The following is a 24,234-nucleotide window of genomic DNA, read 5'->3' on the forward strand; positions in this document are numbered from 1 at the left end:
CATTATCCATGATACCACCCAAAGTTTTAATGGTTCAGGATGTTAGGAGGTGTTACATCTATAAGATTGGTAGTATTGGAGATATGGAGATTAGGCAAGCATATGATAAACTTTGTGAGAATGGTGTGTTAAGGGAAGAATTTAAAATTGTAGAGAAGAAAGGGTTAACTCGTGCCCTATATTTTTTGAATGTTTTCAAAACTAAATGGATAAGGATTGTATTGAGCAAGATTCATGATAGTTCACTTTGGTTAGACAATGGACCAATTAAAATCACCAAAAGAATAATCCATAGGGTAATAGGGTATCCAACCCTAGATTAGCCTAAGACTTTGAGGAGAGATTCAAAAGAGTTTATTGACAAGAATACAGGAGCCGTGTGGAATAAGAGGGGAGTGACAATTGACACCATCATAGATCCATTGATAGATTTTGCAATAAGGGTGATTTCACACAAGTTTTACCAATCAAGCAGATTAAATAATGTGCCCTATATTGCAGTAGATGTTGGTTACAAGATTGTGAAAAAGGATCACACATATGATCTTGCAGAGCTACAATTACAACAATTGTTTGAGAACCTAGGAGAAATAAGGAAGACAAAGAGTGCTCAGTGCAAATTTAGTTCTATTCTGATATGCATTTTATTTTATGTTCAAAACACATTTCCTACATTTGGCATTGTGAGATGGAAGAAAACCAAGTTAGTTGTAGTAAAAATAGGTTAGTTTATTGAATAGCTAGGTGAGAACTTTGAGTTTGTAATGACAAGTTACTTTGAGGGTTTTAAGCAATTTATGAAGAAAAGATTGAGACTTCCAGTATCACTAGTGGAAAAGCATTATGATGATGTTTGTTTCCTAGTTGATGTTGACTATACATTCATTCAAGCAAAAACTCCAAGGGTAAGATGGCTAAGGCCATTAGGATATGAAATTAATGTAGATGAGGCCTTTGCAGCTATTACAAATTTACTTGCAGAAGACATAGACAAAAATGCCAAAGCATTTGGTAATTATGAGATGGCCAAATCTAAGATTACCATGGAACTAAAGATTGCCTCTGTTATAAAGAAGAAGGAGAAGTTGGTGAAGAAATTAAAAGATAAATTTGGTGAAGGTGTCTAGCAGGAAGAGGATGAAGAGGAAGAGGATAAAGAGGAAGAAGACACCCAAACCCAAGCACCACTTGCACTAAGACAAGGAATGGGAGAAGATCAACAAGAGGAAGAGACAAAAATCATAGAAGGTGTCGAGGAAGAAGAAGTCGAGGAAGCACCTACTCCTACTAATCAAAAGAAGAGAAAGGCTAAGGCTCAACTAGTAATAAGGCCCAAAAAGACTGCTAAACCAAGACAACACCTACCACAAGGGCTAGTGCATGTGTCACTACACAAAAGGCAAAAGAAAAGATCAAACCAATAGACCAGGAAGAAGGAGCTCAAAAAAGGCCAAGGAAAAAATACATTGCACAAGCTGAATCTGATGAGGAAAGAAAAAAATCATATGAAAATAGCCAATTCTAAGTGGTGAGTCACAATCCACTATCAGATCTAGATAACCTATGTGAAAATGTTAAGAATAGTGTAGACTTGTCAGGATTTTCTCATGTTGATTTAGATAGTCTTGGTAAATTTGAAAAGAATCAAGTGGAGGAGGCTCTATATGCCATGATGGAAAATTTTAAGAAAGCCCCACTAGATATTGCCAACTCTATACCTAAAAGTTTATATGAGAGAGTGGAGAAAAAATGGCATAATTGTTTAAATTTAGAGAGACAAATAAGGGAGAAATCACTTGCACAAGTCATGCCTAAACTCAGTAAAGCACAAAATGCTAAGGCTATGAAGAAATATGCAGTTAGATTTGTTTCAAAATATAGAGCCTTCAACATATTGCAAAATAATATTGAAGATGTTGTTAAGAAGTCCACACAAATGTGGAAAGTCACATATGGACTAGCAACAATAAAGGTAGGTGAACAAGAACCTATAGAGGTTAAAGATGATGAAGAAGATGATAACAATGAAGACACTATTGAGGGAAATACAAAAATGAAAGTAGATGACCAAGCAATAGCTGGGGAAGAGTAGCAACAAGAACATAGTGTACTAGATACACAATTGCCTAATGTCATCCCTCAACACATAACAAGTGTGAATACTAAAGTAGTAACAGTGAAGGATGTTTCTGATCTCACTGCTTAGAACATCAATCCCTTCACAAAGGAAGATCTGAAAAAGATACTAGATCAATCTACACTATAGGAAATATTATGTGACAACCCTGTTTTGGTGAGTGTAGATGAACTAAAGAAATCAATGACTGAAACTCCAAGGGAAGATGTGAAAACACAAGAACCATCTACTATCACCCCTCAAGTCACTAGTGTACAACCTTTGGATAAAATACAACAAGTTACACCATCAAAGGTTGATATAGTTGGAAAGGACATAGTGGAAACTCAAGGCACAACTGAAGTACAAGGTCAAACAGGTCAAATAAATCTATCTGCACCTCCAACACAAGTACAAGGTGCATCATAAGGCATTGTGAAAAATAAGGACAAGCCTGAAGAGACTGAGTTGACACCAAAGATGAAGGAGCAAGCAATCATTCAAGCACTGGTAACTTTACTAGAATCTAGCACTCCTTCTAATCACACTCTCTAGAAGCTAAGCACAAATGCCACATCATTGCAAATCTCAGTGCCAAGTCCAAGCTCATCAAAGGCAGAAGAGGTAAGTACATATGGAGATGTGAGCCTTGATGAAGAGATTATTTTACCTAAGTATGATTATGACACAATGACCATAGAGAAAATGGGTATACTCCAAGAAGCCCTGGCAAGAAAGAAGCATCATGGAACTACTCAAAAGGGAGAATAGGCAGAAGCAAGCATTGTTAGATATCAAAGAAATCTTCTTAGATGCATTTAGTCTACCTACTCCTAATGAAACCAAGCCACTGATTGAAAAATTGACAAATCTAGTGGAAAAGGTAAGCGATGCAAACCTTAATACAAATGCTAAATTATTAGAGTGGTCTGAAAATAAATTTTAAAGCAAAGTGAATGAGAAAATATCAGGTGATATAGCACTCACACAAGTTGGATTGGAAACTAAGGTAGAAAGTGTGAGGAAGGTACTTGAGAACATTTTCTTACTATACACTAAACTCTGCAACCTCACACTCTTCACACAAGAAACAAGGAATCACATTTTGAGTTTGGAAAGTGAAGTTAATTCATCAAGTGTAAAACTGCCTATGAATCAAACTCAAAGTGAGAAGCACTTTAGAGCTTTATTGCAAACCTAGAATCAGTTAGCAACATTGTCTATAGATGAAGCCAATATAAAGGCCAAATTGATTAGCATCCAAACAACATTGCCTCCATATATTGAAATTTTTCACAAGGAGTTAGGCTACACAGAAACTCTTATGAAGAAAGACCTCAATCTTTCTACATTAGACGACCTAGTCCATCTTGCTATCGAGTTGGCCATCCAAATTAAGTCTTTGGATGTAGCATGTGAAAATTGGGATGCAACTCTCAAGATTATACTAGAGGTCCATAAATCTTTCTTGGACAAACACACTATCAGTGTATAGCCCATTTGACATCAGTGTCAAAAAGGGGGAGATAGAGAAACAAGGGAGAATAAGAGCATGGGGGAGCAAGCATGAAATGAAAGAGTATTATTTGAGACACATTAGCTTAGTAGGAGTACATAATTAATTTTGAGTACAAAACTAGACCTATCAACTCATGGGGAGTTATCAGATTTTGAGGTATAAATAAGTTGTTGCAAAATTTTGAAATTTTGAAGTTTTGTATCTAAGTTGAATAAGAGATATGTTATGCTTGTAAGAATAAGGATATCAATGCATGACCAAGTGTTTTTGACAGTCATGTCAAAGGGGAGATTTTTGCTCTCAGATTGGTTTTGACAAGTGAGTTTCTATACACTTAAATCATTTACTTAGTTCATGTCAAACAAGTAGTGTATGTCAAGCACATGTATATGATAGAGCATGCCAAGTTCCCCGAGTCACTTAAGTGTCAAGTAGAAAATGTATGTCGAGTGATATAGAATTCGAGTAAGAAATGCATGCTAAGTCATTCAAATGTTGAGTCACAGTATAGAAATTAATATATGCCTAGCATCAGAGACTTCAAATGCCGAGTGAGATAGTTTTGTCATAGTTGTTTGTAATGGCACAAACAACTATGTAAACCATTTTTGAACCAACTTAAAGATTCAATTATGATATTTTGGAGATAAGGATAAATCTTAAGTTAGAATCCCTATGAATTTCATCTATCCAATTAGGTAAAGGGAAGGTCTAAGCAGTAAAATGGATGAATCACAGTCGTTGAGTCATACCTAACCCTAAGTCACTATGTCTTCTTAAGGAGGATAAACCCTAAACTTTCTAAGGTGTATGAAGGAGTGAAGAGAGAAGTTTGCATGCATAAAATAGAGCATTCATGGTGGCTAAGGAGTTATGATCTAAGATTACATTGCAGAATCAGTTAAAGGAGAACAAAGGAAGGAGATATCATACAACAAAGAGACATCTGATCAAGAAGGATCAAGAATACATCAATTTAGAGGTGATCTGTCATCAAGAAACCAAGTGCTAACCATGAGATCATTATTGAGTCATTCTAGCAAGTGAAGTAGTTAAATCTCTTAATAGAGTAGTCCTAATAGGCTGTATTGAAATCTTCTAACAAGGTGCTTACCTAATTGTAAGTTAAAGTCCTTTAACAAGGCACACTTCTAACAGGGTGTTGAAATCCTTTAACAAGGTGAGACCTAACAGTCTTTGCAAGCCTTTAATAGGGCATACCTTTCATAGGGTAGATCATGTATCATGATCAAATATTGTAACCTTCATTAGATACACTTTATTATAGCAGTAGTGAGGATTTTTAGGTGTCATCCCCACCCCGATTTACCTTCTCATTGGAGGGTTTCTGGGAAATCATATCTAGTTTCATACATGTGTGAATGTTTACTTGTTTACATGATTTAGATGTACATGCTTTACATGGTATTTCAGTTTACTTATTGAATGTATGAGATGGATGTGTGGTGAATGTTTTATTGGTCAAAGTTTAAAGTATTAATTACCCCCCCCCCCCCAAGAAGTTTACCTTTCCTATTGTAATTCCAACAAAATCACTTCTATACTATTGTGTATTTGATCCTTCTTGATAAGATGTCTTGCTACTATTCATTGTTTCCTTCCTTTGTTCTCCTTTAACTAATTCTACAATGTAATTCAAATTATAATACCTAGGTCAGCATGAATATCCTATTTTCACATGCAAACTCTCCTTCTCTCACTCTAATCATTCATAAAAAATTTAGGGTTTGTCTCCTTAAGAAGACCTAGGTGACTTAGGGTTAGGTATGAATCAATGGTTGTGATTCACCCATATTGTCACTTAAATTTTCCCTTTACCTAATTGGATGTATGTAATAATACATAGGAATTCCCACTTAAGATTCATCTTTATCAACAAAATATTGTAATTCAATCCTTAAGTTGGCTCAACAACAGTTTACATAGTAGTTTGTGCTAATACAAACAACTATGTCAAAACTATGTTTCTTGACATATGAAGTCCCTGGTGCTTGGCACTAACTATGACTTCAATGTTGTCACTCGGCAACTAAATGACTCAGCATATACTATCTACTCGACACTTGAATGACTTGACATATGAGAGACTTGACACTCATTGTTTACTCAGCATGCTCTAACTTACATGTTGTGCTCGACACATGTTACTTATTCAGAATGAACTAAGTAAATGATTTAAGTGTATAGACAATCACTTGTCAAAACCAATATGAGAATAACAATCTCCCACTCTGACATGAGTGTCAAAAACACTTGGTTATACATTAATAATCAACACTTGGTCATACATTAATAATCTTATTCTTACAAGCATAACATAGATATCAATTTGGATTTTATACAAAATTTCAAAATATCAAAAAAATTCAACATGACTTATACCTCAAAATTTTATAACTCCCCTAAGTTGTTTGATCTATTATGTACTATACTTTGTATCAAAGTCTTTCTCCTACTGAGTAGATTTGCATCAGCTGATACTCTTTCTTTGTTCCTATCTAAATTAATGTTTCCATTTTGTTGTTCTCTTACTCTCCCTTTATTCTTACTCCCCCTTTGGATAGATATCTCTTTGTGTTTCTTGCTTGCTCTTCCATTGCTCTTACTCCCCCTTTTTGACACTGATGTCAATGGGTTATACACTAATAGTATATTTGTCCAAAAAATATTTATGGACCTTAAGCATAATTTCAAGAGTTGCATCCCAATCATCACAAGCTACCTCTAAAGACTTAAGTTGGATGGCCAACTTGGAAACAAGGTAGACTAAGCTGTCTAATGTAGAAAGATTGGGGTCTTTCTTCATAAGTGTTTCTGCATAGCCTAGCTCCTTGTGTAAAATCTCCATGTGAGGAGTCAATGTTGACTAAATGCTGATCAGTTTAGCCCTTATGTTGACTTCATCCACTTGTAATGATGCTAACTGACTTTGGGATTGCAATAGGTTCCTAAAGTGTTTTTCACTTTGAGTTGGAGACTTGGGCAATGTTGCAGTGGATGATTGCATGTGGCTCTCCAAACTCAAGATGTGATTCCTTATTTCTTGTGTGAAGAGTGTAGGATTACATAGTTTGGTGTACAGAGAGAAAATTTTCTCTAGTACCTTCTTCGCACTCTCTATCTTGGTTGCTAGCTCAACTTGTGTCAGTGCAATACCACTGGATATCTTCTCATTTACCTTGTTTTGAAACTTTTTTCAGATAATTCTAATAGTTTGACATTAGTATCCAGGTCTGTGTCACTAACTCTTTCCACTATATTGGTCAATTGTTCAATAATGGACTTTGTTTCATCTAGAGTAGGCAAACTGAATGCATCCAAGAAAATCTCTTTAATATCAATCAAAGCTTGCTTACTACTATGCTCCCTTCTGAGCAGTTCTTGATGTTTCTTCTTTGCTAGGGCCTCTTGTAATATACCCATCTACTCAATTCTAATTGCTGCCAAGTCAAATTTAGGCAATACAATCTTTTCATCTAGGCTAACATCTCCAGAAGTAGTTACCTCTTCTGCCTTAGATAAGCTAGGACTCGACATTGAAAATTATAATGGAGTTTCTTCTATGCTCAGTCTCTGAAGAGCTTGACTAGAAGCAGTACCAAATTTTTGTAATGTTACTAGTGCTTGGATTGCTAGTAGCTCCTTCATATTGGGTGTCAAACTTGTCCGTTTAGACTTGTCCTTTTCTTTCTCTTTGGTTTTAGTTGCACCTTGATCTTGTGCTGGAGGTGGAGGTGTATCTACTTGACCTATTTGGCTTTAAGTCCCATCATTTTCTAGTGTTTCTACCTTGTCTTCTCCAACTATCTCAACCTTATCTTTTTTAGTTTCTTGTTCATTTCCTGAGACTGGAGTGTCTTTCATGAGTGTACTGAAAATTAAACCTATTGTTTCCTTCCTTTGATATACAACTATGGGTTGCGAAGGTTGTACGCTTGTGACTTGAGGAGTGATTATAGATATTTCTTGTGTTTTCACTTCCTCCCCTGCAGTTATAGTCTTTATCTTCTAAATGTCATCTACACTCACTAGTACAGGGTTGTCACATAGTTTGGCCTGGAGAGTGGACTGGATAAGTATCCTTTTCAAATCTTCCTCTATAAGGGGATTGATGTTCTGATTAGTAGTATTAGAAACATCCTTTACTTTGAGAGTTTTAGTATTTTCACTTGTCACCTATGGAGGGCTGGCACTCAACATTTGTGTACCTTGTACACTTTGTTCTGTTTGTTGCTCTTCCTCAAATGGTGCCTGGTTATAAATATTCATATCAGTGCCTCCCTTAAATGTGCCTTGTTTATTTTCATCTTCTTCATCTTCTCCTTCCTTAATAGGTGTCTTATCATCTTCTTTTGATGTTGACAGTCCATATGTTAACTTCCACATTTGTTTGGACTTTTGTACAACATCCTCTAAGTTTTTTTGTAACATGTTAAATACCCTATACTTTGGTACAAATATTACAACATATTTCTTAATGGCTTTAGACATTTCAGCCTTATTAAGTTCTAACATAACTTGAGTAAGGGATGTCTCCCTAATTTATCTTTCAGTGTTTAAACAATAGTGTTATTTTTGCTCAACTCTATCATATAAACTTTTAGGTATGGAGTAGTCAAGTTTTGGAGGAGCCTTTTTAAATGTAACCATCATGGCATATACTGCTTCTTCTACTTGGTTCTTCTCAATCTTTCCATGATTATCAAACTCAATGTGAGAGAAACCTGATAAATCAACATTATTTCTAACATTTTCACATAAATACTCTAGATCTAAGGAGGAATTGTGACTCACCACTTGGAATTGGTTGTTTTCATCTGATTCGATCATCTCCTCATTAGATTTAGCTTGGGAAACATACTTCCTCCTCAGTCTCTTCTGTGCTCCAGCTTCCTTCTCTTTAGGCTTAGCTACTTCTTTAGCCTTCTATGGAGTGACTCTTGTACTAGCCCTTGTGGTAGGTGTTGTAGGTTTGGGTTGATTAGGTTTTGCAACCTTCTTTGGTTTGCTTACTACTTGAGTTTTTGCCTTTCTTTTCTTCTTATTAGTAGTTATAGATGCTTCATCGACTTCTTCTTCCTTGACATCTTCTATAGTTTCTACTTCCTCCTCTTATTGATCTTCTCCCTGACCTTGTGTTAGTGCCAATGGTGCTTGAGCCTATGTGTCCTCTTCTTCTTCATCATCTTCCTCTTCTTCTTCCTCATCTTGTTCACCAAAATTGTCTTTCAATTTCTTCACCAATTTGTTCGTTCTCATCACTAAAGTAGTCTTCAATTCCATAGTGATCTTTGATTTGGCTAAGTCATAATTACCAAATGTTTTGGCTTCCTTATCCACTTCTTCTGCAAGTAATGTTGTGATTGAGTTGCAGAGGCCACATCAACATTGATTTCATAACCTAATGGCCTTAGCCATCTTACCCAGGGAATTGTTGCTTGAACATATGTGAAATCAGTATCAACTAGGAAGCAAACATCATTAAAATGTTTCTCCACTAGTGAGACTGGTATCCTTAGTCTTTTCTTCATTGCTTGCTTAAAATCTTCAAAATAACTAGTCAGCACTGACTCAAAGTTATCACCTGATTGCTTAATAAATTCTCCTATTTGAACCACAATTGATCTATTCACCTTCCATGCAACCTTGCCAAATGTAGGAAATGTATTCTGCACATAAAAGAAAATACATACCAGAATATATCCAAATTTACACTATGCACTCTTGGTTTTCCTTATGACTCCCAAATTCTCTATCAATTGTTGCAACTGCAACTTAGAAAGTTCATAACTATGATCCTTCTTCACAATTTTGTTGTCCATATTTACTACAATACAAGGTACATTGTTTAATCTACTAGACTAATAAAACTTGTGTGTTATTACCCTCATTGCAAAAGCTATTAGGGGATATGTGATAGTATCAATGATCATTCCCCTTTTATTCCATACAGCCTCTGTGTTCTTTTCAATAACTTCCTTTGATTCACTTCTCATGGTCATTAGTTGACCTTGGGTTGGATACCCTGTTACCCTGTGAATAATCTTCTTTGATATTTTTACTGGCCCATTTTCTAACCATACAGAGCTATCATGAATTCTGCTTAAAACAATCTTGATCCACTTTATTTTGAAGACATTGGGGAAATCTAGGGCACAAGTTAATCCTTTCTTCTCGACAATCTTGAATTCTTCCTTCAACACTCCATTTTTGCATAGTTTCCCATATACTTCTCTGATTTCCATGTCTCTTATGCTTCCAATCTTGTGTGTGTACCAATTTCTAACATCTTGAATCATCAAGACTTGTGGTGGTATCATAGACATTGTACCAGAGGGATCCTACTTATAAGCTATATTTGGGATAGCCTTGAAAATAGGTTGTTTGATTTCATTGCTAATCAATTGAACATTTAAAACCTCTTTTCCCTCTACACCTTTTGCTTTAGAAGAACTAGCTAGATGCCATTACATGTATCTAGGGTTTGTGAAATTTGAAACTACGTAGCTCTACACATGGTAAATACCTTATAAATCTTGCTGAAATGGTGTCAAACAACCATTTAAATCTCCTACAAATGCTTAGATCAAAGTCTCTAGATCACGTTTAGCTCTTCGTGTTCTTCCTTGAATTTGAATGATGTTAAATGAACAAGAAATTGATCAAATAACCCTTAAAACATTGCATTTAATGCTAAGTGCTTACACAGTTGTAACCTCAGCATCAATTGAATTTTTGGCTCACTCGACATCAATGTGTCTTTCCATATGCTCGAAAACCACTATGAGCTCAACATTAACTAACAAATTTTCTAGCTCAACATCCACTAACATTTTACTCAGCAACCATATAAAACTTTTCATGCTCAACACTAACATGAAAAACTAACAGAACTTAAAGATTTATCCTTGATTTCTAACAACACTTTGCATTTTTATTCATGCATATGTAATCTTTTCAAAACTAAATCCTTGGAACTAATGTATGGTATATCTTTTAAATATCAGTCCCACATACCTCTTGATTGCTTAATTTGATGAGGTGGGACCACCTAACCCATTGGGTGAAGTGATCCCATCTACACTTGATGTGCTACAATATTCCTTTTTGTTCCATGTCTTGTTCATCTCATCTCTAACATTTTCAATATCTGCCTTGCCTTTACCTTTTTTGAACTCACAACTTGGTGCCTTTGATCTTGTTGGAAAATATCTACGGATGTGACTAGTCTTCAAACAACTAAAACATGTGGTTTAACTCAACCACCTTTTGTAATCACTTTTGAAGTGTGTTCTAATATAGTTCTCAAGAAAATTTCCATACTCTTGACAGTAGTGACAATTATACCTTGTATTATAATCCCAATTATAAGAGTTGCCATTGTTATTTACCTTTGTTTGCTTATTTGATGACCACTTGGGTTTGGATCTGCATTTAAAAGCTCTATGTCCATACTTCTGACATTTATAAAAGCATCCTTCAAATATTTGAGTGTGCATGGTCTTGGTTATGTATTCATGTGCCTGATGACCTTGTTTGTTGCACTTGTGCCAGTGACCCATGTTCTGCTTAACATTCTGACTTACAGTTTTGCTCCTACACACATTAGCAGTATGTCCTATCTTTCCACAATTATGACAAGTAGGTTTGGAGTTCTTACCTTTGTTACTTCTTACTTCAACACTTTTGGATGATTCTTCTTCTTCACTACTAGTGTATTGCAATCTAGATGTATCATTGTTAGATTAGGAGATCTCATCAATTTTTCAAAGTACTTGATGACTTCACTTAGTTTATTGAAACTTTCAGCAAACTTCTTTTCCCTTTTCCGAACATTGCTCAATTGTTCATTCTACAACTTCAGTGTTGTGATCTCAATGTCTTTACTATTTATTTCATGATTAACAATCATGACTTGATTCATTATTTCCAATTGCATGTGAGCAATCCTATTTACTTATGATGATTTCTCTTCTAGTCTACTGGTCAAAACTCTTTTGTCATCTTTAATCATGACTTTATCTTCCATAGATTTCTTTTTGTGTTCGATCACCTCACATAGTAATATGGCTTGTGATTCTTGCTCTATCTTAATATTTCTGATTTCTTCATTAGGGTTCAATTCTTTTCCATTAGATCTACAACTGTTGCATCAAATTCATTAGATTTTTTATTTGCAAATAGTTTAGTAGTGTCCATCTCTTGGTATTGTGTGTTATTCTCCTCAATAACAATTTCCTTCCTTCTTCTCTATGATTTCTTTAGATCTTCTCTTGCTTCATTCAACTGATGTAGAATGAGTTGTATTTCAATTTCTTGGTTCTCAATAATCTTTCCCAATTTGTAGACTTCCATTTCCAAGATCTTTCCTCAAAGCTGTAAAGCTTCACTTTCATAGACAAAGCTCTGATACCAATTGTTGGAATTACAACAAGAAAGATAAACTCTTGGGGGGGGTGTCATGAGCCCAAATTTAAGGATATATGAATATTCGAATAACGTATTATACAATGATAATAATTAAGAATAATAATATTATAATCTATTATAATAGTGATATATTTGACAATGTAAAACAATATATATAAGATTATAGCATAATTGTAATATAAAATATTATATTAAATAAATAATAAATAATTTGATTATAAATGATATCGAACACTAATAATGATTTTATAATGTACCTACATTGGACAATATTATAATATAATTGAGAATCATATATTATTATAAATAATATATAAAGATAATATTACTACGTAATAGTATTAAGAATAATGATATGACTAATATTATCATCACATTGGATATAAATATTATTAATAACTAAAGGTAATAGATTGATTAATTAATCAATATAATATTATATCGAATATGATACAACCATTAATATGAAGTGTTAGTACAATATAAATATACAAATATAAAAGTAAATAGTCTAATATTATGTAATATATATCATTAATATAATGACATGACATAGAATTTTAATAATACAATAAATAAAGGATATATGTCATGAGCCCAAATTTAAGGATATATGAATATTCGAATAACGTATTATACAATGATAATAATTAAGAATAATAATATTATAATCTATTATAATAGTGATATATTTGACAATGTAAAACAATATATAAGATTATAGCATAATTGTAATATAAAATATTATATTAAATAACAAATAAATAATTTGATTATAAATGATATCGAACACTAATAATGATTTAATAATGTACCTGTATAATGTACCTACATTGGATAATATTATAATATAATTGAGAATTATATATTATTATAAATAATATATAAAGATAATATTACTACGTAATAGTATTAAGAATAATGATATTACTAATATTATTAATATAATATATATTATGTTATAATTACATTATAGATCGATTAGATGATAATATATCTAACTATTATCACATTGGATATAAATATTATTAATAACTAAAGGTAATAGATTTATTAATTAATCAATATAATATTATATCGACTATGATACAACCATTAATATGAAATGTTAGTACAATATAAATATACAAATATAAAAGTAAATAGTCTAATATTATGTAATATATATCATTAATACAATGATATGACATAGAATTTTAATAATACGATAAATAAATAAATTGTAAACATTGGAAATATAGTTTATTATATATATAATAATAATCTATTATAAATATTAAATGGTTTATAAACACAATCATCCTTAAGAGGAGTTATTAAAAGATAATAATTATACGACTATAAATAGAACAAACCATTATATAATATTATGTAATCATTAAATATATATTATTATAATTGATAATGTATATCATATATTATAATCTGAAATATAAATGAAATACATATCGTTAAAAGTATATACTATATATTAACTAAATATAATGTTATCATGTGTAAACTAATTTAATGTATATGACCGGTGACTCTTACTAAGGGTCGCAACCATATAATCTATAAGGATTGGAGATATAAGATCAACCTAATTTTGGATCAATATCTTCAACAAAAAAAAAAAGGACAACATTAGTACCAAGAATGGGTATTCTAATAATTTGAGTAATAAACAAGGTGGAAGCAATGGCAATACCATGTAACAAACCCCAATACTCTTTGAGAATCTATACAAAGGATACAATTAGTGAACTGGAATAAGAAATCAGGGAAAATATGGAAAAAGGAAAATAGAAAAAGGGAAAATCATAAATAAACAATGGACCCCCAAAAAGTGTTCATTACAGGGGGGGGTTGAATCAGTGCTTAAAACTTTTATCCATTAAAACATTCATCATACATCCATCTCACAATTCAATAAGTAAACTAAAATAACATATAAAGCATATACATCTAAAGTATGTAAACAAGTAAGTATTTACACATATATGACACAAGATATGATTACCTAGAAACTCTCTAATGAGAATGTAAAACTGGGGTGGGGATGACATCGACAAATCTTCACTACTATAGTGATAAAGTGTATCCAATGAAGGTTACAACATTTGATCATGAAACATGATCTACCCTGTAAAAGGTCTGCCCTATTAAAAGCTTACAAAGACTATTAGATCTTACCCTGTTAAAGGATTTCAACATCTTGTTAGAAGTGTGCTTGGTTAAAGGACTTTGACTCACAATTAAGTAAGCACCTTGTTAGAGGATTTCAGTACAACCTATTAGGACTACTCTGTTAAGAGATTTAACTGATTCACTTGTTAGAATGTCTCAACAATGACCCTACGATTAGCACTTTATTTCTTGATGTCATATCACCTCTATACTATTGTTTACTTTATCCTTCTTGATCAGATGTCTCTTTGTTGTTCATTATTTCCTTCCTCTGTTCTCCTTTAACTGATTCTACAATGTAATTTAGATCATAATACATTGGTCACCATGAATGTTCTGTTTGCACATGCAAACTCTCCTTCTCTCTCTCTGATCATTCATAAAAAGTTTAGGGTTTGTCCTCCTTAAGAAGACCTAGGTGACTTAGGGTTAGGTATCAATCAATGACTATGATTCACCCATATTGCTGCTTAAACCCTCCCTTTACATAATTGAATGCATGTAATACATAGGGATCCCCACTTAAGATTCATCCTTATCAAAAAAAGACTGTAATTCAATCCTTAAGTTGGTTCAATAATGGTTTGCATAGTAGTTTGTGCCAATACAAATAACTATGTCAAAACTGTGTTACTCGGCATCTGAAGTCCCTTGTTCTTGACACTATGACTTCAATGATGTCACTCAGCAAATGAATGACTCAGCATATACTATTTGCTTGGCACTTGAATGACTCAGCATATGAGAGACTTGGCACTCATTGTTTACTCGACATGCTCTAACTTACATGTTGTACTTAGCATATGTTATTTATTTGACATGAACTAAGTAAATGACTTAAGTGTATAAACACTCACTTGTCAAAACCAATCTGAGATTAACATAGACAACTAGGGTAGAAAGAAATGATTATCCCGAATCATTCAGATGTTACAACCTAAGTTGGATCCAACTCAGATTGAGAAATCCATGTAGCATCTTCAATTGGTCTGTTCTTCCACTTTACCAAATATTCATATAGTCTTTTCCTCTTGTGGTTTTACCAACTCTCTGATCCAATATTTTTTCAACCTCTTCAATCTGCTTCTTAGGATAATCACCAGGTACCAAAATTTTATCATCTAACTCATGATACTTATACAAATCAACAATATTGAATATAGGAGATATATCCATGTCATCGAGTAACTCAACTTCATAAGCATTTCCACTATCAAACTTCTTCATCTTCAACTTACTATATGTTCCAACCAAAAATCTGTCTTTCTTCAAATCAACCATCACCTCATCACCAGGAAACATGACACCTTCCATACTTATCAACATTTTCCTTGTACTTATGATTGCTTTGTTCTAACTTCAACTTCACTTCCTTATGCAAAGACTCCATAAAATCAACAAATTCATCGCCTGCAACACTTCCCTTTTCTTCACTAACAACATCCCTTAAATCTGATACTCCTCTAGGCTGAATTCCAATAACAATTTCAAAAGGTGTCTTCCTTGTACTTCTATTCACAAAATTATTATATGCAAACTCAGCTTGTGCCAATACCATCTCCCAATTATGTGGTTCATCTCCAACTAAGCATCTTAGCAAATTACCCAAGCTTCTATTCACAACCTTTGTATGTCCATCAGTCTGTAGATGGAATGTAGAACTAAATTTCAACTCAGTACCCATCTTCTTCGACAAAGTTCTCCAAAAATAACCAACAAATTTACTATCTCTGTTGGAAATAATACTTCTTGGTAATCCTTGCAATCTAACAATTTCTTTGAAGAAAAGTTTAGTAACATGCTCAGCATCTTATGTCTTCTTACATGGTATAAAATGAGCCATTTTAAAAATTCTATCCACAACAATAAATATAGAATCATACCCCTTTTTTATTTTAGGAAATCTAAGAACAAAATCCATACTGATGTCACTCCAAGGTTTCTCAAGAATAAAAATAGGTGTAATTAAACTAGTATTCTGACTTACTCCTTTTGCAGCTTGACAAACTCCACAACTCTTCACAAAACTCTGAACATCCTTATACATCTATGACTAATAATACTTCTCCTTCAACAAACTTAATGTCTTATCAATTCCAAAATGTCTGGGCGATCCACCACTATGCTCTTCCTTAATCAAATTAACCCTCATAGAACTTCTAAGGATACACAACTGAATACCTTTGACCAACATACCTTCTTTAATGAAATATTCATCATGCTTACTCATTTGAACTATTAGATTTGGTGCTCTACACTCTCTCCACGCCTCAAGAAAATTAGGATTAATATCATACAACTCTTTCATGTCATCAAAACCAAGAACTTCAACATTTATCTCAGTCAACAAAGAACATCTTCTGCTTAATGCATCAACAACTCTATTAGTAACTCTATTCTTATGCTTAGTCACAAATATAAAACTCTACAAATACTTAACCCACTTCATATGTCTTTGGTTTAATTTATGTTGACTTCCCAAGTATTGTAAAGCTTTATGATCAATATACAACACAAACTCCTTAGGAATCAAATAATGTCTCCACTTCTTCAAAGCTTGAACAATAGCATAAAACTCTTGATCATACACAAAATACTTCCTTTTAGCATCATTCAGCTTCTCACTAAAGAAAGCAATAGGTTTACCTTCTTGACTCAACATTGCTCCTATTGTTCTACCACTTGCATCACATTCAACTTGAAATACCTTATTGAAATTAGGAAAAGCCAATACAGATAACTCAACAACCTTTTGTTTCAATGTCTCAAAACTTTCATCAGCTCCATGTGTCCACTTGAATTCCTTTTTATCTCCTCTCATTGTCTTAGTTATAATATTACAAACATCACTGAAATTCTTTATAAACTTTATGTAAAAAGTAGCCAAACCATGAAATGATCTTACCTCACCCACATTCTCAGGTGTAGGCCATTTCAAAATTACTTTAACCCTCTCAGGATCCATTCTCAAACTATCAATTGAAATAAAAAATCCCAAATACACAATCTCCTCTTGCATAAAAGAACATTTTTTTCAAACTAATCATCAACTTCTCCTCTTTCAATCTCTGCAATACTTGTCTAACATGCTCAAGATGTTCTTCCTTAGTCTTACTGAATATCACAATGCCATCCAAATAAACAATCACAAATTTACCCAAAAATCTTTTGAGAACTTCATTCATCAACCTCATGAAAGTACTAGGTGCATTAGTCAAACCAAAAGGCGTAACCAACCATTCATACAAACTATCTTTTGTCTTGAAAGCAGTCTTCCATTCATCTCCTTCTTCGATTCAGATATGATGATAGCCACTCTTTAAGTCAATCTTGGTAAAATACTTTGCTCCACTTAAACAATCCATTATGTCATCCATCCTAGGCATAGGAAACCTATATTTCACTATGATCTTGTTAATAGCTCTAGAATTAGTACACATTCTCCATTCTTTTTAAGTGTTAATACAACAAGTACAACACATGGACTCAAACTTTCTCTAATTAATCCCTTCTACAACAACTCATACACTTATATGTTAAGTTCTTCATTCTCTGTAGGTGTCAATCTATATGGTGCTTGGTTCGAAAAACTAGCTCCAAGAATCAGATCCATACAATGACTTATACTTCTTACTGGAGGTAAACCATCAAGAATATCCTCAGCAACAACATCCTTATACTTGTTTAGCAATTTTGTAATTTAGACTGGTACTTGGTCAATATCACTAGTTTCTATTGTCACTTGGTCATTACCAACTTCTGATGCTCAGTCATTACTACCAACACTTAGTCCTCTAGGAACTGTAGCAAAAAAAACTTGATTCTTCTTCACTTCTTTTTCAAATTGCTTTCCATTAACCATGCAAATTCTCACAATAGTACATTTAACCTCATCTGGACTTTCAATCAAAGGCAACAATATTTTCTTCTTCCCATTCACCCAAAGAGTGTAATGATTCAATCTTCCATCATGTACAACATATCTATCATATTTTCAAGGTCTACCCAACAAAATATGACCACACTCCATAGGCATAATATCACACAACACTTCATCAAAGTAATGTCTAATCTTGAACTTCACAATGCATTGCTCACTTACCAATATCTTATGCTCATCTTTGATCCATGAAACATGATAGGGTTTGGGATGCTTTAGCCTCTGCAATTGCAACTTTGTAACCAACTCTTCTGATGTCGAATTTTTAGAACTTCCACTATCAATGATCACCTTGCAACATTTTCTAGCCATCTTACATGTGGTCTTGAAAAGACTTCTCCTTAAAACAAGTTCCTCATCGCTTGCCTTATTACATAAGGTTCTCCTCACCATTAGATTTTCTCCAGCCTTAGGTCCACTCAGTAAACTCTCAATGTCTTCTTGAATCACAACATTTTTGTTGCTTTGCCTACTTTTAGAGAATCTACATTCAAAAGATCTTTGCCCTTCTTTACCACATCTAAAACAATTACCATGAAAACCACCTCTAAAATAAGAATTGTCTCTTCCTTAGTAAGAACCAATACCTCCTCAACAGGAATCACCACCTTTTTCACTTGGTCTTGTCTTTGTCATCATTCTTCCATTTACATTCATCTTTATCTTGCACAAAATTGTTAGATCTACCACCTTTACCATAAGATCTACGTCTGCCTCTCTAGAATCTACTACCTCTACCTCTTTGTCTTTGTTCATGCTTCTTTGTCAATACCTCCTCAACTTTCAAGGCATATTCATATGCTTCTTCTACACTTTCCAATTTCACAAAATTTATCTCATATTCAATTATAGATCTCAATCAATTTAAATATCTTACAATTTTCTCAACATCATCATCCACATGTCCATATTTGATGTCCAATTTATAGAATTCTTTAGTATACTCCTTCATAGTCATGTCTCTTTGTCTCAAATTTGTTGAAATCAAATTGAAAAGATCATTGGAAAAGATATTTTTAAGAGGGAGATTATTGAAGAAAACTGCATATTTCAATCATTTTTTTGTCATCGATGTCAAACCTACTATTTGTTGGTAAGACAATTGCTTATAAGATTCAAGTACTATCACTTAGTTGATTGATGAAGAGGATTTGATCAATGAGATGTAACAAAAGCACCTAGAGGAAAGGTTGAGTTATGATTATGTAATGAAGTACAAGGATCAGTTAAGACAATGATGACATGATGTATTGATGATCTACTTAAAGTTACAAAATGGCTGGCTACACTTAGAAAGTTTAGAAGAATAAGTTAAATAAATTTTGTTTGTCAAGCTTGACGGAGTGGATAGTAGGTGCCAAGCAAAGTTATTGCAAGCTGAGTAGAAAGTCAGTTGGAGCTGAGTGAAAGAAAATTCTAGTGGATGTTGAGCAAGATAGTTGATGCTGAGTAAATTTCAAATGATGCTGAGCACCAGTAAAATCTAGTTGATGTCGAATGATTTTACAGTTGATGCTGAGTAACACAATATGTGTCGAGCATCAGAAGGTTGATAATGCTGAGCTACTACATTATAATAAATATCAAAGATTCGCCAAATCTAAGTTAACAAGTTTTTTTTTTGGAACTTTTCAACCAGGAGGAAGATGAGATTGATGAGCTGGTGGCACAAAATTTGATGTAAATCATTTTTAGGTGAATTCAAATGGATTCTAGGAGAAGTTTCTAGAAAAGACAAGATATGGGGTAGATACATTGTATCCTATCTAATCCATCCAAAATAGTAATTTGAATGATGGATAATGAGTAGGAAAATATTCTAATTTCCTTTATATAGGAATGTTTGGTCATGAAGCAAAGAGGTTAGAGAGGTTGGTGTCATGTGCGAGAACCTAAGGAGGAGAAGGAATTAAAGGTTTTGCTTCATCAAGTGACCCAAGAGAAGAGTCTACAATGGAATACTCAGCAAGAAGGCTTAAGGAGATGAATTCTTGAAGGGTGAACAAGTTGTCAAAGCTAGAAAGTGTTGGAATATTCAAATAGGAATAATGCTTCTGAGAGGGGAGGGGTGAATCAGAAGTATTGTACTTTTACTATTAAAACTTTTAACTGAAAGTAGATTTCATGCATATAAACACATCAAACAATTATGAGAAACACATATGCATCACCACATAACACTTGAGATTTTGGTAACCCAGAAACCCTCCAGGAATAAGAAGGTAAAACTGGGGTGGGGATGATACCCACAAAAATTACTGCAGCAATAATGTTTAACCACTTCTGATGGTCTACCCTGTTAAAGGCTTTACACTGTATCAATAGTGACCTGGTTAAAGGATTTACAAACACTTTACATGAAGTGTTACCCTGTCAAAGGATTTAATCACCTAGTTAAAAGATCTACAAAATAGCTGCTAAGCTAACCTATCACCATACGGTTTTCTTTCTAATACAATTGCTGAAGAGTATTAGGTATAATAAACCTGATAGCTTACAATCCTTTGATTGTTGAATATAGGCACTTGATCTACTTTCTCTGATCTTGATCCTCTGTGGTCTGATACTTTTTACTCTGAAAATTAGTTTTCCTTACACACCCTCGTCCATCCACACACATACAATGAGATTTAGTCTTCCTTATAAAGACCCTCGAAGACTTAGGGTTAGGTATGGATCTACGATCCATATTGAATCTTTGTTTCTCGCTCATTCCTTGCACATTTACTATTGGTTGCATGCCTTCTCCATTTTCCTTATTGGCTGTATGTAGATTGCATAGGAAGAACAAAAGATTTGATCTTATCTTTTAATCCTTCGAGATTTGTCATATGTTGGCCATGAAAATAGTTTACATCTTCATTTGTAAAGTTACAAACTCATATGTGCATTATGTGTTGCTCGGCACTTACTAATTCCAGATGCTCAGCACATATAACAAACTGGCTTACTCAGCTCCTGTTGTATTTCTATATTTCTCAGCATCGTCTATGACTCGGCACTCAAATGTCACTCGGCACTTGTATGATGCTCGGCACCTAAAGTCATTTGGCACTTGAACTTCACTCGGCACCTGATCTTCACTCAACACTTGAAGATCACTCGGCATCTGAAGGCTTTCCCGACTCGGCTCATGTTGTGGCTCGGCATACATGGTGTACTCAGCTCCAATATAGAAAGTGGTTAAGTGTGTTGGCACTCAAGTGTCAAAAACTATTTTGAGGCTAACAATCTCCCCCTTTGACATGAGTGACAAAAACACTTAACTGACCTTATGAGTACATTCACTAATCTGCTTGGTATATACAGAGGTTTTAAAACCTTAATCAAAATTTTGTAAGTTACAATATATATACCTCAAAATTATTATAACTCCCCCTGAGTTGATTGTACTATTATCTGTGTTGTCTTGGTAACCAAAATTTGATGTTGTATATCATGTTCTGACTTTTATCTTATCTCCCCCATTCTTGTCTCCCTCATTCTGTCTCCCTCATATCTCCCTCATATCTTGTCTCCCCCTTTTTGACACTTATGTCAGAGGGTTTTAAGGGTTAAGACCATATTTCGACAAAAATGTGTTGTTTACCTCCATAATCATCCTAAGAGCTGCATCCCAATTATGCAAAGCAATTGCCAATGATTTATGCTGGAGGGCAATCTCTGCAACAAGGTGAATAAGTCCTTCTGAAGTAGAAAGATTAGGGTCTTTCTTGAGAAAAATTTCACCATAGACTTGTTCTTTATGGAGGATTTCCAAATGTGGGGTAATAGATGATTGGAGCTATAGTAGTTTTGCCTTGATGGTGGCCTCTTCTGCTGTTAATACAACTATTTCTTTTTTAGCGTGAAGCGTTTGAGAAAAATGCTTCTCACTTTGAGCTAGATCTTTTGGTAGCTACATGCTAGAAATATTCAAATTTCTCTCCAGGCTCGTTATCTTTTGGCTGGTCTCTTGTGTGAAATATGAAAAGTCACAACTTTTTGTACAATGAGAATATATTCTCAAGTACCTTTTTCACTTTTTCTATGACCTTTTCCAATTCAATCTATGAAAGTGTTATTTCACTAGATATTTTCTCATTAACTTTTCCTTGAAATTTTCTTTCAAACCATTCCATGAGTTTTGCATTTGTCTCTAGGTTTACATTTGTCACCTATTCAACAATATTTGATAATTGTTCCATGATATGCTTGGACTCATCTAGTGACTGAATACTGAAGGCATCCATAAATATGTCTTTTATTTCATGTAAAGTTTGTTTTTGTTGATACTCCTTCCTGAGTATCTCTTGCCTCTTTCTTTTGTTTAATGCTTCCTGCACCTCATTAATTTGATCAATGTTTATTGTTTTTGAGTCATAACTTGGTATGACTATCTCCTCATTTAGTTTAGGGTCTCCATAGTGAAGTACCCTTGCAATTTTTGTAAAGCTTGATCCTGGTGTTGATATTTGTAATGGCTTTTGTGAAGGAGTCCCCGAGGTAGGCAAATTTATCAATGTTTTTATTGCCTCCTGCTCTTTAGGGGTTTCTTCTATTTTCTCCTCTTGATGTCTACCTTGATCAATTATTGTAATTGTAGGAAGTGCACCTTGAGTTTGTGTTGAAGGATCAGATGTAATAGTCTGTCTTGTTTGTTTTATTTCTTTGTCTACTATTGCACTAGGCTTCTGAACTATGGTGTCAAATATGCCTCTTGAAACAACTGTTGGCATTTGAAGTTGACCACTACTGCTGTAGAGATGATGGAAGGTGGTTCTTGTGGATTCACCTTATCTCTAATTGTGTTTTCTACTAGTTTTTGTAATTCATCCATACTAACCAATACTAGATCTGCACATAATCTTGCTTGTTGTGTAGATTGGTCAAGGATTCTTTTGAGATCTTCTACAGTTAATGGATTGATGTTATGAGCATAAGTGTCAAGAACATCTTATACAGTTATAGTTTCTGCAGGTGTGATGGGTATATGAGGAGGGCTAGAAGGTGGCATTTGTGTGCCTTACACACTCTAATCTTGTTGTTGCTCTTCCTCAGCTATTGTCGTTTCAGTTTGCTTTTGTGTCTCCTCCTTTGTTTCTTTCTTTTCTTCTTCCTTCTTTTCTTCTCTACCTTGCTCTACTCTTGTCTTCTCTTCTCTCCTTTTTTTTCTCTCTTCTAGTGGAGCAGTGGCTTCTTCCTTGTATTCTTCTTCAAGAAAATCTTCAATCTTTTTGTACAAGTTCTTCCATGATTTTGTTGTTCTTTGTACAATATCTTCCATTTTGTTTTGGAGAATGAAGAATGCCCTCTATTTAGGTGTAAACCTAGTATTGTACCTTTTGATTGCTTTCTTTATTTGCTCCTTAGTCAAATCAGGCAGTATGCTTGCTAGGGTTGTTTCTCTCATCTCCTTCTCCATTCTCAAACAGAAATGCCATCTATCTTCTACAATTTTAGACAGTTCATCTGGCAATTGTCCATCTAGTTCAAGAGGAGTGTACTTGAACTGTGCCATCATTCCATAAACTGATTCTTCTATTTTATTCTGTTCTTCTTTAGTGAACTTATTGAAATCAACTTTATTTATTTTTCTTAAATCTCCATTTCCAATCTTTTTACATAATGTATCAACTAAAAAATGGCTTACCTTTTCAGATTGATCTTCTTCATCAGTATCAGGTTGAGCTACATATTTTCTTCTTTTCCTTGGCTCTTCCTATGTATTCTTGATTGGTTTCTTCTTTGTAGCTTCCTCTTTAGCTTTTTGAGTAGAGGCCCTTGTTGAAGCTCTGGTTGTTGGCTTTGGGAGTGATGGCGTAGCAATTTTCTTTGGTTTTGGCTAAGCTGGAGGCAGATCTTTTGCCTTTCTCTTCTTTGGCTTGGCTTGGATTGGTGCTTCCTTAGCTTCTTCTTCCTCAGCACCTTCCTCCTTGTCTTCACCTAAGCCTTGTGTTAATTCCATTGGTCCTTGCTCTTGTTCATTCTCTTCATCATCATTGTCATCATCATCTTCTTCAGCTTCAAGCTCTACCCCTTCACCAAATCTCTTCTTAA

Source organism: Cupressus sempervirens, chromosome 8, assembly GCF_028749045.1.
Source record: "Cupressus sempervirens isolate cs-2001-9-10 chromosome 8, ASM2874904v1, whole genome shotgun sequence".
Taxonomy (NCBI): domain Eukaryota; kingdom Viridiplantae; phylum Streptophyta; class Pinopsida; order Cupressales; family Cupressaceae; genus Cupressus; species Cupressus sempervirens.